At 53.9% G+C, this 10808-nt stretch overlaps 1 non-coding gene and 1 pseudogene across 1 annotated transcript; both read left to right on the forward strand.

Moving 5' to 3' along the window:
* The first annotated feature begins 774 nt into the window (after positions 1-774).
* Positions 775-2164, forward strand: LOC144757148 (18S ribosomal RNA; annotated as a pseudogene).
* Positions 2165-3089: 925 nt separating this feature from the next.
* LOC144756867 (5.8S ribosomal RNA) lies at positions 3090-3242 on the forward strand. Its single transcript, XR_013595369.1, has one exon. It is a non-coding gene; the product is annotated as a 5.8S ribosomal RNA (ribosomal RNA).
* Positions 3243-10808: the final 7566 nt, after the last annotated feature.

A 10808-nucleotide genomic window follows, 5' to 3' on the forward strand; every position in this document is an offset into this window, starting at 1 on the left:
TGGTCTGGCGATTCGGAAACAGGGGAAGGCAGAACCCGGGCCCGCCCACCGGGGCCCCCAGGAGCTTGGGTTTTCATCTGCCTCTCAGCCCCTTGCCGATGGTCCTTTTTCTCCGAGTTTGCTCAGGCAGACCTCCGTGAGGTCCAGCGATGCTGAAACGGGGAAAGGCAGCACCCGGGCCTGCCGGCTGGGGCCCCCAGGGGCCGGGTATGCACCTGCCTCTCTGCCCTTTACCGATGGTCCTTTTTCTCTCAGTTTTTTTACTCAGTCAGACCACCGTGAGGTCCGACAATTCTGAGATGGGGGAAGGTGGCACCCGGGCCCACTCGTTGGGGCCCCCAGGGGCCTGGGTATGCACCTGCCTCTCAGCCCCTTCCTGATGGTCCTTTTTCTCTGAGTTTGCTCAGGCAGACCTCCATGAGCATACCCTCCTGTGCAGGGTGGCCTGCCAGGGGATGCCCCAGCTGTACTCTGATCAATTGAGCACTCTCGGTTCATTTAGGGATGGACTGCTTGGCCACCCTCGGGTGTTGTTTCGAGCAACGAGCTTCCACCCTGCATGGACCGTCTGACTCGAGGGCCTGCCGCCTGGCGGGAGTCCCTTTACCCAGCAGAGCGAAGGCCGAGTGGCCCCGACAGCTCGTGCCCCCCAGTGGTCTGACCCGAGCGGAAGGGGTCGGGTGGCACCAGGCCCTTGGATGCTGCTGCCCAGCAGGTCTGTAGGCCCTGCGTGTCACAACGTCACCCCTCTCTGCCCAGCACATTTCCACAGCAGCTCGGAATGACCGTCCCGAGGGATGCCGCTGCTGCCAGGCTCCGGCACTCCTGTCTCAAATTACCCACTCCTGACTCGGGGAGGTAGTGACAAAAAATAACAATACAAAACTCTTTCCGCAGCCCTGTAATTGGAATGAGTACACTTTAAATCCTGTCTGGTGCCAGCAGCCACGGTAATTCCAGCTCCAATAGCGTATATTAAAGTTGCTGCAGTTAAAAAGCTCGTAGTTGGATCTTGGGATCGAGCTGGCGGTCCGCCGCGAGGCGAGCTACTGCCTGTCCCAGCCCCTGCCTCTCGGTGCCCCATTGATGCTCTTGACTGAGTGTCCTGGGGGTCCGAAGCATTTACTTTGAAAAACTTAGAGTGTTCAAAACAGCTAGGAATAATGGAATAGGACTCCGGTTCTATTTTGTTGGTTTTCGGATCTGGGGCCATGATTAAGAGGGACGGCCGGGGTCATTCGTTTTGTGCTGCTAGAAGTGAAATTCTTGGACTGGCGCAAGATGAACCAAAGCGAAAGCATTCGCCAAGAATGTTTTCAATAATAAAGAACGAAAGTCGGAGGTTCGAAGACGATCAGATACCGTCGTAGTTCCAACCATAAACAATGCCAACTAGCGATCTGGCAGCGTTATTCCCATGACCTGCCGAGCAGCTTCCGGGAAACCAAAGTCTTTGGGTTCCGGGGGGGAGTATGGTTGCAAAGCAGAAACTTAAAAGAATTGACAGAAGGGCACCACCAGGAGTGGAGCCTGCGGCTTAATTTGACTCAACATGGGAAACCTCACCCGGCCCGGACACGGAAAGGATTGACAGATTGATAGCTCTTTCTCGATTCTGTGGGTGGTGGTGCATGGCTGTTCTTAGTTGGTAGAGCGATTTGTCTGGTTAATTACGATAACGAACGAGACTCCTCCATGCTAACTATTTACGTGAACCCCAGAGGTTGGCGTCCAACTTCTTAGAGGGACAAGTAGCGTTCAGCTGCACGAAATTCAGCAATAACAGGTCTGTAATGCCCTTAGATGTCCGGGGCTGCACGCGCGCTACACTGAACGGATCAGCATGTGTCTACACTTCGCCGACAGGTGCGGGTAACCCGCTGGACCCCGTTTGTGATAGGGATTGGGGATTGCAATTATTTCCCATGAACGAGGAATTCCCAGTAAGTGCGGGTCATAATCTCGCGTTGGTTAAGTCCCTACCCTTTGTACACACCACGCGTCGCTACTACCGATTGGATGGTTTAGTGAGGTCCTCGGATCGGCCCCGCCGGGGTCGGCAATGGCCCTGGCGGAGCGCCAAAAAGACGATTAAACTTGACTATCTAGAGGAAGTAAAAGTCGTAACAAGGTTTCCGTAGGTGAACCTGCGGAAGGATCATTAACGGCGGAGTGGCCCAAGTGACCGACGGCGCCAGCCTGAAGCTCTCGGCCACCTCCTACAAGCATGCACCGTAGGCACAGGGCCCGGCCCTGCCCTTGCACGCCCCGGCCAGCGGAGCAGTCTGCGGCTGCCTGGGGCGCTCGGGTGAGGACTGGGCCTTTGGCGGGCTTCTTCCTCCGGGTAGGACCCGACTAACAGGTGCAGAACCGGGGATGGGGGGCGACCCCCATCTCCTGTCCCTCTCTGGGAAGGGCACAGTAGTAGGCCCTCCTGAGATGGAACCCAAGCTCACCCGGCACCACCCCCGCTGTGGGGGTAAACTGAATGGCAGTGGGCTGGTACCACCCCCCCCTAGTGGGACTTGCTGCTGGCTGGCTGGGCCCTCCTGTGCCCAATGTCCCAGTCTGACCGAGATCCGGGTGACTGAGGAATGGGACCTTCTCATGTGGCAGGGCAGCCTGGAAAAGAAGGGGCTGAGGGCCTTCGAGGGGATCCCGGCTCCTCTCGGTGGGAGGTGTGCAGGATGGGGAGCTGCCTGGCTCTTCCCTTCCGGCGCCTCTGGCACAGGCAGGGGTGGGCTGAACAAGCCAGCTTGGTGCACAGCTCAGGGCTGCCTGGCGATAGACGGCTGAGGTGCAGGTGGGGTGACCCTCCATCGGTTAACCCGGCAGGGACCGGCACTTGCGGGGCTACCTCCTCCCATTGCACTAGGAGCCCCCTTCATTGCCCCCGGGTGGGGGGGACTATCGGGCCAAGCGCCTGGCAATGTTCTTTTCTCCCAATGGTGCAGTCTGACTCCCAGAGGGGAAGCCTTGAACTGGGTGCCCGGGCCGTCTCACCGCGCAGGCTGTAGACAGACAGCATCGCCTTCCTCCCACCTCTCCTGAGCCTGCAGGTGGGCGAACGTTTTTGAAAAGTTGCCTGTGACTCTTGGCGGTGGATCACTCGGCTCGCGCATTGATGAAGAACGCAGCTAGCTACGAGAATTAGTGTGAATTGCAGGACATATTGATCATCGACATTCGAACGCACCTTGCAGGCCCGGGTTCCTCCCATTGCTACACCTGTCTGAGGGTGGCTCGATCGTCAATCACCCCGGGGCTTCCCTGGGACGCAGCTGGGGCCATCGCAGGGTTAGCTCCGCTTCCCCTTTATCTCCCCACAAGGTCAGATCCCCCATATTGTCCGTGCCAGGGTCCCTCACCGGGTCGTGCCGCGGATTTATGCCGCCGGCGCGCCTGGCCCCCAAGAAAGGGGTCTGGAGACTGGTCCACCCAGGGGTGCCTGGCTGCATGCTATGTGTGGCTGTCTGTGGTGTCTCACCGGCTGCCCACGCACATGTGCCTCAGGTGCCCACCTCCACGGCCGGCTTCCCGGGGAGGGTGAAACCCCTCCAGATCTGATCCAGGGAAAGAGGGCGCCTGCTGCCGGGACGCCAGGCCCCTGCTCCGGCAGGGGCCTGGCCTTCCCCGGCAACCCCCTTTGACGCTCTGGCGTCAAAGGGGGTTGACCTCAGATCAGACGTGGCAATCTAATTAGTGATGCGTATGAATGAATGAACGAGATTCCCACTGTCCCTACCTGCTATCTAGCGAAACCACACCCAAGGGAACTGGCTTGGCAGAATCAGCAGGGAAAGAAGACCCGTTGAGCTTGACTCTAGTCTGATACTGTGAAGAGACATGAGAGGTGTAGAGGTGGGAGGCCCTCGGGATGCCGGTGAAATACCACTACTCTTATAATTTTTCACTTACCCTATGAGGCGGGGTCTCTCACTTCTGGCTCCAAGCGCCCGGGCCTGGTGGGTGCGACCCGCACCGGGGACAGTGGCAGAGCCCCGGAGACCTGCAAGGCTCCATGGGTCCTCCCCATGCCTGAGGCCAAGCGTGGGGTTTCAGAGCCCCCCTGAGCCCGCAGCCCCTGAGCCCTGCAGCCCCGGAGCCCCTCAAGGGCAGGTGGGAGCCCTTCTGCGAAGGCTCGGGGCAGGCAGATTGGAGTTATTTCGGTCCCGGCCATCTGGCGCACCTTTCCCCCCTCGGCCATCTGGTCGCACGCAATGCCTTCCAATGGGGAGACCAGATGGCTAGGCTTTCCTGGAAGTCCCGATGAGGGGCCATTCGCCTCCCTGATCCCAGCGAGGGCTCCAGGAGGTCGTGCGCCTCTACGCCCTGGGTCCCCTTTGTCACTCGGTGCACACGGGTTCCCAGAAAGAGGGGTAGCCTTCCTCTAGATTACTAGGGGCAGGGTATGCCAGAACACCCCTTCCGGGCTGGCGGTTCTCTTCCGGTGACCACATAGGCTATGCTCGGACAACACCTCTCCTCTGTCCAGGGAGCTCCAGCCCACGGCATGGCAAAGTGCCCGGGACAGACTCCATGGGTCACGGGCAGTCCTCCCCTGGGCGTCCAGGCCCGAGAGCTCCGGTGGTCCTCCCGTGCCTGAGGCCCAGCGTGGGGTTTCAGAGCCCCCCTGAGCCCCAGAGCCCTGCAGCCAAGGAGCCGGAGCCCTCTCGCGAAGGCTCGGGGAAGGCAGATTGGCGTTATTTCGGTCCCATCCATCTGGTCGCACCTTCCCCTCGGCTATCTGATCACACGCAAGCTTTCCAATGGGGCAACCAGATGTCCAGGCTTCCCTGGAAGTCCAGATGAGGGACCATTCGCCTCCGAGATCCAAACGAGGTCTCCAGGAGGTTGGGCTCCTCCAAGCCCTGGGTCCCCTCCGTCACTTGGTACGCACAGGTTCCCAGAAAGAGGGGTAGCCTTCCTCCGGATTACTAAGGGCAGGGTGGGCCGGTACACACCTCCCGGGCTGGCGGTTCAGTGGCGGTGACCAGATGGGCTATGCTCAGACAACAGCTCTCCTCCGTCCGGGGGGCTCCGGCCCACGGAGCGGCAAAGTGCCTGGGACGGGCTCCATAGGTCCTGGGCAGTCCTCACCCCGGGCATCCAGGCCCGAGAGCTCCGTTGGTCCTCCCCGTGCCTGAGGCCCTGCGTCGGGTTTCAGAGCCCCCCTGAGCCCTGCAGCCCCTGAGCCCTGCAGCCCCGGAGCCCCGGAGCCCTGCAGCCCCCGAGTCCTGCAAAGGAAGGCCGGATCCCTCCCGCGAAGGCTCGGGCAGGCAGATTGGCATTATTTCGGTCTCGGCCATCTGGTTGCACATTTCAACTCGGCCATCTGGTCGCACATAATGCTTTCCAATGGGGCGACCAGATAGCCGGGCTTCCCTGGAAGTCCAGATAAGGGGCCATTCGCCTCCCTGATCCAGGAGGTCGGGCGCCTCTGTGCCCTGGGTTCCCTCCGTCACTTGGTGCACATGCGTTCCCAGAAAGAGGGGTAGCCATCCTCTGGGATACTAGGGGCAGGGTATTCCGGGACACCCCTTCAGGGCTGGTGGATCTCTGCCTGTGACCAGATGGGCTTTGCTCGGACAACACCTCTTGGTCCGGGGGCTCCGGCCCATGGCGTGGCAAAGTCCCTTGGATGGGCTCCATGGGTCCCCGGGCGTTCAGACCCGAGAGCTCCGGTGGTCCTCCCCATGCCTGAGGCCCAGCAGGGGTCCCCGAGCCCCCAGAATGTGGAGCCCCCGAGCCCTGCCCTGCATGGGCAGTTGCGAGCCCTACGGCGAAGGCTCGGGGTGGGCAGCTGGGAGTCCTTTAGGTCCCGGCCATCTTGTCGCACCTTTCCCCTTGGCCATCTGGTCGCACGCAATGCTTTCCAATGCGGCGACCAGATGGCCGGTCTTCCCTGGAAGTTAGGATGAGGGGCCATTTGCCTCCCGGATCCCAGCCAGGGCTCCAGGAGGCTGGGCGCATTCGCGCCTAGGGTCCCCTGAACCTCGCGGTGTGCACAAGTTCCCAGAAAGAGGGGTAGCCTTCCTCTGGATTATTAGGGGCAGGGTATTCTGGGACACCCCTCCCGGGCTGGCGGATCTCTGCCGGTGACCAGATGGGCTGAACTCGGACATGTCAAAAAATTGGAGTCATACATGTACCTGGAGGCTGGAAATGAGTCCTAGCCTCTCTTGCTATTTCCCTGAGATATATTATGGGGTCCTGGTGGCCACTGGGATTTACAAACAGTCATGAGGGTTGATACTGAAAATTAGCAAAACTCGCTAATAGTGAGCACTTATAGCGAGTTTTGGTAATTTTTCAAATAGCTCAGACTGGATATCAGAGACACTGTTTGAGTGCACAAGACATAAATACACTTGTTAGAAAGGTCAGATCTGATGCTTTCATGTGATCTATATACCTTTGGTATTATATGAAGTTTTATTTTCAGCTTCCATCCAAGGGAAAAACCTGATATCGTGCCCGATTTTGAGCACCTAGGGCTGTGTAGAAGAAGTGACTTTGCCCCCTTAAACTCAAAAACTTCAAAAAGTCACCCCTGGAGGCCATAAATGGATCTTAGACACTCCTGCTACATCATCTGAGGTATACTATGGGGTCCTTGGGTCCAGAACTAGAAATGTGATGTGACTCTGAGCTCTATGGCCTATAATGTAAAAAATTAGTTTGACACCAAACACCTCGAAATGTCACAAATAGGAGTCAGACATGTACCCGGAGGCTGAAAAAGGGGCCTTAGCTATATCACCTGAGATATATTATGGGGTCCTGGTGGCCACAGGAACCTATAAACAGTCATGAGGGTTGATACTGAAAATTAGCAAATCTCGCTAATAGTGAGCACTTCTAGCGAGTTTTGCAAATTTTTCAAATAGCTCAGGCTGGATATCAGAGACACTGTTTGATTGCACAAGTCATAAATACACTTGTTAGAAATGTCAGATCTGATGCTTTCGTGTGATCTATATACCTTTGGTATTATATGAAGTTTTTTTCTCAGCTTCCAGCCAAAGGAAACACCTTATATCGTACCCGATTTTGAGCACCCTGGGCTGGGTGGAAGAAGTGACTTTGCCCCCTTAAACCAAAAAACTTCAAAAAGTCACCCCTGGAGGCCAGAAATGGGTCTTAGATGCCACTGGTATGTCATCTGAGGTATACTATGGGGTCCTTGGGTCCAGAACTAGAAATGTGAAATGTGAGGGGTTTAGGAGGAGCCTGGGCACATTGGGTGGGAGCAGGGGAATGGGTGGAGGGGAAAAAAAGGCTGGGGAGGGACTAAGAAGGGGTCATAGATGGAGATGGATCCTGAGGAACTCAGCAAGGCAGAGGAGGGGTCAGAGCAGTATGGGGTCAAATGTGGGTGCTCATGAAGTGGTTACCTAGCCCTCAGAGGGGATGATAGCATTGGCTCAAACTTACGGTGGGGAACTGCAAATACTTTATTACTGCACCCTCATACACTATCTGACTTTTTTTGGTGGGGGCAGTCAAAATTTGGGAGAGCAGTATTAAAAGGTGCTTGGGTGCCAAGTGAAGGGTAATGAGGTGCACAGAATGGCATGGCCTCCAGGTACATTTTGGGGGACTACCTATAGTTTTTATTGCTCCGATCCTCCCTTATGGGGTGCACCCCAAATGGATAGGGGCAACTGGGGGGGGAGCAAAAAGCTTTCAAAGGAGTGCCTGACGTTTTCCAGCCTAAAGATACTCACAAAGGGTGTGCTACTGACATTCTGGGAAAAAGCTCACTAACCATGCATATTTATGCACCACACATGGCAAATCCTTACAATTGCAGAATATCATATTGCACTTGTCAGCTTTGAGATGCTGTAAGTATTTGTATTTGAGGGAAATATTCATCCTCGTTTGCTCTCCCATCTGAGGACTATGTGCTGCTGTTCGTTTCTCACATGTCCCTTCAAAGAAACAAGTGACACACAGACTCAATCACTCAGCAAACATATATGCTTTGCCGCTTTCTTCTTGCTGTTTACCTTCCAAATATTCCCCCTTCACCATAAATACAGTCCAGCCATTCCTCATTCCCTCAGTCATCACAGTCCTTTACTCAATAGGCCCTGCAAGACCACCCTGAACAAGAATCATGTTAGCAAGCAGAAGAAAAGCCTCAGTGTGCTCTTTTGTTCATACTGCTGCCCTCTAGTAACACTTCATGGCAACTGCAGCATAAGAATGTGACTGAGAAGAGGGCTGTCCTATGCAAATAAAGTCCTCCCATGCTTACTTTCTTCTGAGACGGTCGCAGGTTTGTGCCGTGATACCGCCTCCATCATATGGTCTTCAGCCAAATTAAAAAAAAAACCCTAACTGCCTTAAACAAAAGATTTTGCAACTCGAAGGAAGCACATGGGTACATCACCCTCATTTAGCAGTGTCCCAAATTGCCTGCAGTCATCCTGTATACAGAACAAGGGCGTTCCTGAGCGTTCTTCAAAGGAAGGAGGCGGGTGATTAAATTCCCAGTGACGGGGCAGGCGCAGCCCGGCGCAGCGCACTGCTGTGCAGGTCCATTCCTTCAAGTCCTGCAGCAGGCATGATGCAGACCTACTAGAGCAAAGGTTTGACTCTCCCCTTGTTTGCCTCTTAAAGAAAACAATCTTTCTAGCTTCTTATTGCATGTATTAAATGGACTCTAGCTTGCCTCAAACTTGACCCATCATTTTATTAGCCAGAGCTTATTCTTGACCTTTATTCCTATCCAAGCTCAGTGGCACCAAACCCCTGATTTGAGCGAGTGGCTCACACCAAAAGGAAAAATCACCATCATCTAACCTATTTTACAATCAGTGTAGCACCTTCCTCGCATTCTTGTGCTCAGTTATAACCCCCAATACAACAATTGCACTCTACAATACACCAAATTTAAAGGACAAAGAATGAAGACATTGATAATGGAAGATAAGGCCTTGTCCCTATTGTACCTACTTGTGAAATAGGGCGGTTGTTGGACGGTCATGAGGGAAAAGATTTGTAATTTTGGGACACACGTGCCAAAAAAAGTGGTCACTTTCCTCGTCTGTTACCAAGGAAAAATAAACTTACCAAATAAAAATAAATTCACTGTTTGAAAATGTACCACCAGGGATGCTTTTACAGCACTGGCAGGATTCGAACCCTGGTGTGTGAAGTCAGGCACCACCAAAGGTACAAGACTTACCTTTGGGCTATAGCTCCTTGGTGGTCCAGAGTATTGCAGTAGTAACTATAAGCAACATAAAGGCCTTGGTGTCACTCACTGTGTCTTCCATTGCACATGAAAAGGATAACCATGACATAAGGACCATTTGATAGGCTACTTACATGAAAACCAGTGTGGTCCAGTGGGTAAGTTCTTGACTTCCAACCTGGCAACCAGGGTTCAAATCCTGGGTTTGGCACCAGGTTACTGATGGTGGCAGAGCAGAGGAAAGTTGGAGGGGGCCTGACTGGCCAATTGGTAAGTAAAATGTGTCTGTGTGTTGCGTAAGAGTGGAATCATGCCTAGTGAATGAAGGATTGCAGATTGGCTGTTAAGTAAAATTGATGTGGCCTGAACAGAGACAGGTGAAAGAAAGGGAACAGGTGTTGAGTGTAGGAGGAGGAGGGGTTTAGGTGGAGCCTAGGCAGATTGGGTGGGGTCAGAGAGCAGTGGAATGGGTGTTGGGGAGAAAAAGGCTGGGGAGGGACTAAGAAGGGGTCATAGATGGAGGTGAATCCTGAGACACTCAGCAAAGCAGAGGAGGGGCCAAATGGGGGTGCTGATGAAGTGGTTACCTAGCCTTCAGAGGGGATGATAACATTGGCTCATACTTACGGTGGGGAACTGCAAATACATTTTTACTGCACACCCCTATAATGTCTGATTTTTTTTGGGGGGGGCAGTCAAAATTTGGGGGAGCAGTATTAAAGGGTGCTTGGTCGCAACATGAAGGGTAATGAGGTGCACAGAATGGCATGGCTTCCAGGTACTTTAAGGGGGCTAGCTATAGTTTTCATTGCTCCGATCCTCCCTTATGGGGTGCACCCCAAATGGATAGGGGCAACGGGGGGGAGCTCTCAAAGGAGTGCCTGACATTTTCCAGCCTAAGGATACTCACAAAGGGTGTGCTACTGACATTCTAGGAAAACCTCACTAATCATGCATATTTATGCACCACACCTGGCAAATCCTTGCAATTGCAGAACATCATATCGCACTTGTCAGCTTTGAGGTATTGTAAGTATTTGTATTTGAGGGAAATATTCATCCTTGCTTGCTCTCCCATCAGAGGACTATGTGCTGCTGTTCTTTTCTCACATGTCCCTTCAAAGAGACAAGTGACACACAGACTCAATCACTCAGCAAACATATATGCTTTGACGCTTTCGTCTTGCTGTTTACCTTCCAAATATTCCCCCTTCACCACAAATACAGTCCAGCCATTCCTCATTCCCTCAGTCATCGCAGTCCTTCACTCAATAGGCCCTACAAGACACCCATGAACAAGAATCATGTTAGCAAGCAGAAAAAAGCCTCAGTGAACTCATGTTCATACTGCTGCCCTCTAGTAACACTTCATGGCAACTGCAGCATAAGAATGGGACTGAGAAGAGGGCTGACCTATGCAAATAAAGTCCTCCCACGCTTACTTTCTTCCGAGACGGTCGCCGGCTTGTGCCGTGATACCGCCTCCATCATATGGTCTTCAGTAAAATTTGAAAAAAGCCTACCTGCCTTAAACGAAGGATGGTGCAACTCGAAGGAAGCACATGGGGACATCACCCTCATTTAGCAGGGTGCCAAATTG

Source organism: Lissotriton helveticus, chromosome 5_1 (assembly GCF_964261635.1).
Source record: "Lissotriton helveticus chromosome 5_1, aLisHel1.1, whole genome shotgun sequence".
NCBI lineage: Eukaryota > Metazoa > Chordata > Amphibia > Caudata > Salamandridae > Lissotriton > Lissotriton helveticus.